Raw genomic sequence first — 4,890 nt, 5'->3', positions numbered from 1 at the left:
GGGCGGGATTGCCCTTGTTTTGTTTTGCAGGTTGTTTTTTGTTCTTTTTGGATTTATCCATTTCATGCCGTCGTAATGCCGAAATTTCGGCTGACGTTTTTTTGTTTGCAGGAGAGTGTTCGGGACGGGCCGAGTCCATGGCTGCGACTTTTGAGGAGTTATTCGGGGTGGGTCCGGTTAGCACTCCGGTTAGTACACCCGCCGTGGCTGTGGAGGACATCACCAAGGATGAGAGACCTCCTGAGCAAACTGTTGGGGCCACAGTGGCCGTCGAGGAGCGTGAGGCGCTCGTTGTTGGGGCCACTGTCACTGGGAGAGCTCAGGGTGGGTCTGAGGCTGGTACCTCTGGGAGGAGGATTTCTTCGAGGCCGCGCCGTCCCCGGGCGACCAGACGGTCGTTGCAGGACGTCACCAGGGTCATTGAGCTGGGCCCTACCCACCACGTTGAGTCCCGCGGCCATAAGAGACAGAGAGCGGAGACAGCCGAGGACGACGCTGACGTCGCGAGTGGGAGAGCCAGGCGAGTTACGGCCCCGCGGGGGTTGCTTTTACGGGCGGCGCCTGACTGGGACGAGGCTTTTGACGACAGCCAGTTGTTGCTTCGACTGGACAGACACATTTCCTACCATGCTCACGAGGGCTTGGTGAGTCGTGTTCCCCGATTGAGTTTGTCATTTTTGAAGTGTCAGGCCTGAATAGGCATTCTGACGTTGTTTGTTTTTGATTTCAGGAGATTGGCACCATGAGGACTTTCTCGGGCTTTTCTACCTGCTTGGGTTTCTACGACGTTCTCCGACCCGGGACGAGGGCGTTGATAGAGAGGTCGGCTTTTGGGCCGTTGGTGGCCGCCTGGCGGGACATTCATAGGTCTTCGATTAGGGTGAACCTGTGTTTGATCCGCGCTATGTTGGACCGGTACTGGGATACGACGTCGTCGTTCCACATGGAGTTTGGGGAGGTCGGCATGACTTTAGAGGACTTTGCCATGGTGTCCGGCCTTCCCTATGGCGAGTTGCCCATTGAGTTTACCGAGACGCCGGAGAGAGTGTCCTCTCCCGCGGTCACTGCTTTGATCGGTACTGCTTTGCCAGAGCCTTCCGACGTCACTCCGTACTTGATCGCGAGTTCGTACGTGAAGGACCACTTCACTGGGAGGGTGGCAGGTGTTACTCCGGCGCCGTTGGCGAGTCCGGAGGCAGTGGTTGAGGTCGACACGAAGGAGGCGCGGCTGTGGTTGTGGTACTTCTTGGGTGCCACGTACTTTGGTGACAAGGGTTAGCGCTTGTCGACCAAGGTGCTTCCTCTCCTCACTAACCTTGACACTTTGGGTCGGTTTGACTGGGTTACGCCGGCTTTGGCGAGTTTCACCCTGTACTTACACGCGGCGGTGCGTCCGGAGACAGTGGGAGCGGGTAGTGCTCCTGCCTTAGTTGGTCCCGGCCTCATCTTTGAGGTACGAGTATTTTTGTGGTAGTTTTCTTTTGTTTGATTTTGATTTTGATTTTGGCAATTTTTGAGGAATTGGCTGATTTGTGTTTGCTGTGTTTGATTACAGGCTTGGTTGTATGCTTACTTCACTCCTCTGCGTCCGGGGACCACAGACAGTGTCCCCTCGACCTACCCTGCTGTGAGGGGTTGGACGGTGGCTCGGAAGAAGTCGATTAAGTCGACTTATGAGGACTGCAGGCGTCGCGTGAACAAGCTTCGGGTTGCTGATGTAAGTCCTTGCTCTCTTCCCCTTCTCCTTTATAAGAATAGATAGAGGTAGGATGATTAGGTAGCCTATGAAGCCCCCAGTTAGCTGAATAGCTTTGTTTTGAATGTAGTTTGATGGGCGGCCTTGGGAGCACTACACGGGTGTACCGACTGCCATCAGGGAGCGTTTGCGGCCTCGCAGCTCCCTGCGTCTGTACTTGGAGACGGCGATTGAGCCGGTTTGGTACCTGGGCGAGCCTTTAGTTCGCCAGTGCTTTACCGAGACTTTCGTCGTGCCGGTTGACCTGCCTAGGGTGTTGTTCCAGGAGTCGACCCCTGATGAGGTTGAAGAGCATCTTCACGGTTGGGGAGGTGAGGGGCTGTTGCTGCGGGGCGTTGACTACGACACCTTCCGGTTGTCGAGGCTTGCTTGGTATCCGATCGAGGTATATATATTTCTCCGTTTTTTTGTTTTCATCGCCTCTCTTAATAGGAGGGTTTGTCATCTCCGATGTGGATCCAAATGGCAGGGAGTCGACTTGCTGATGAGGACTCAGCCCCCAGCTTTCCCGACGGAGACCACTTTTCAGGGGCCGGGTGGCGAGGAGCTTCAGCTGCGCTTACCGGAGCCCGCGGCGGCCGAGGTGACCGATGCCGGCATGGAGTGGAGGTTGATTGTTCTGAAGGTGAGTTCCTGACTTGAACACTTTCTCCAATTACACTTTGCCTTACATTGTATTGAAGGACATTTTTGTTTTGTAGGTGACGATTGTTAGTCACCAGAACTTGTGGCGGATGGCTAACCGCTGGAGGGCGCTTGCTGGTGACCTGGCTACGAGGGAGGCTCGGCTTTCTCAGGTACGTTTTGTGTGCTGTTTTTGTGCGTTTGGTGTTGTATTTCACGTTTTTAGATCTTGAGGATCTGTTATTGTGTTTTGTAGGGCACTGCGGATCCGGCGGAGCTTACTCGAGTCCGTGCTGAGTTGGAGACAGCCAGGTTGACGATCGCGGGCCAGGAGCTAGGGATCATCCGTCGGCACCAGGACTTGAGGCGTCGTGAGGACGAGCTGCGGAGTCGAGACACGAAGATTGCCTCCCTCAGGGCTCAGTTGGCTGCGGCGTAGGAGGTTCGCGTCTTGATGGTGGAGGAGACGCTGGAGGGTTCTCCGGAGAGAGAGCCTGAGCAGGTGGTGGTGTCTGCGTTGGCGGCGACCCCTAGTAAGACCAGGACTGGCCCGACGGGAGACGCTGAGTAGTTATTGTAGTTTGTCCGTGTCTTGGACTCTTGTCTGTACATATTTATATTTTGCGTGAGGCGGTTTGTATATATGTGTTTTTGGATTGTGGTTCATTTTGTGATTTTTGGCTTTTTTGTGTTGTGTTTCGGAGGAGCGATGTCGGCTGTTGATTCTCCTTTTGCTTCGCACTAGTTCCTGCATCGTTAGTGTAGAAAACAAGCAACAGATAGCACATACGCATAAATGCAAACACGTAAAAGCATTTGATTGAAAACAAAATTAACCAAGATGACTTGAAGTTAAAATTGAGTTTTGAAATGAATTTTGAAAATTCCGTGACAAATCGTCACGTTCGGAATTCAAAAGGAATTGATTTGAAAATTTGAGCAATTAACTCGTGTCGTGAATTTAATTGCATCCAAATCATTGAAATTGACTCGAAAAATTCAAACTCAAACCGTCAGGAAATAATTTTTAGAAAAGGATTTTTGCGAGTATATTTGATTTTTTATTTTTGAGGTCAAGACTCGAATTTGTGAGTGCTTGAATTTTTGAGGAAAATTGACGTCGTGTTATCAATCTTCGATTTTGAAAAATTGATGGAAAATTGCGAAAAAGCGAAAAATTTCCGGAATTTCGACTGACATGGAGACGATCCATTGCGGATCGGGGCGACTAGCCCTTCCCCTCTTAAAAAAAAGAAAGAAAAATCTGTATGTTTAAAGCTGCGTCATGGAAACCGTGTCGGATTTCGTAAAACGCGGAAACAAGGAAATGTGAGTGTGAGGAAACACAAAGTATCCTGGATCATCCCGAAGAGGCGCGAGCTTCTTGGCGGGAGGTTTGAGGTGTCAGGAGAAAACACAAGTTGAAAGAGACAAGTCAACAGCGGGAATCCTGGGGAAGCCTCAAAGAGGCGCGAGCAGCCTGACGATGGAAGCCGGCTCTCCCCTTTTTCTGAAAAATGCGCTGATCATTTTTGTATAAATAGGGACGTTTTCGCTTCATTGTTTCATCATCCGAAACACAAAATCATCTCCACAAAACCTCTTCTTCTTCCACAAAAATATTTCATGGATGCTTTTGAGAACGCATTGCGACAATGGTGCCGGGATTTGTCGCCTCCCGAAAAGTATCAACTCGCTTGCATGGGAGTTGGTCAATTGTTGGTGCTTCGTCAAGTCAAGGTGCAACCTTCGTTCCTTGAAGCATGTTCTCGGTTTTGAGATTCGAAACATCATGTTTTCGTTTTCCCGAAAGGTGAGCTTTGTCCTCTTGCCGAAGAAGTTGGAGCCATTGGTGGGTGGCCGGGTTATGCTCCGGTGCTTCCTCCGACTCGGTTGTGCTACAAGGAGAAATTCTGTTCCATGTTGGGCTTGTCAACAAGCCAAATCAACTTTATTCTTGCTCCACATGGTGTGGAGATGTTGGCTCTTATCAACATCTTTTCAAACCGATTAGATGCTAATGTCTCGGAGGTGGCTAGGAGAAGGGCTCTTGCTTTTTGCCTCGTCCATGTGTACATCTTTGTTGATGTCTTGAATAAGGAGGGGCCAAGATTTCATGGTAGCATGACCCTTATCCATGTGATTGAGCAAATAGAGCATGGTAGAGATCCATCATGGTTGGTGCTTGGAGAGATTATCCAAGCTTTGGACAAGGAAGGCTCTTGTGGAGAAGCTCCCTCTTTCGGATCCCCGAGGATCCTTCAAGTGTGGCTATTGGAGAGGCTAAGGTATGTAGAGCCTCCGGTTGATCCTTCTTCTTACTCCTTCCGTCACCTTACTATGAGGAAGAAGTTGTACCCGGATAGTTTTGCTTCCACCGAGGCCTATTGGGCCGCAAGATTGGCGGAGGAGGGTGGTCCTCATATCCATTGGGTGGTGCCGTGGTGGCACTTGAGGTCTTTCACGGAGTTGCCCGCTTCGGGTGCTAGTCCCCGTTCTTTGATGGTGGT

The sequence above is a fragment of the Silene latifolia genome, chromosome 10 (genome assembly GCF_048544455.1).
Source record: "Silene latifolia isolate original U9 population chromosome 10, ASM4854445v1, whole genome shotgun sequence".
NCBI lineage: Eukaryota > Viridiplantae > Streptophyta > Magnoliopsida > Caryophyllales > Caryophyllaceae > Silene > Silene latifolia.
Note: the sequence above shows the minus strand (reverse complement) of the source record.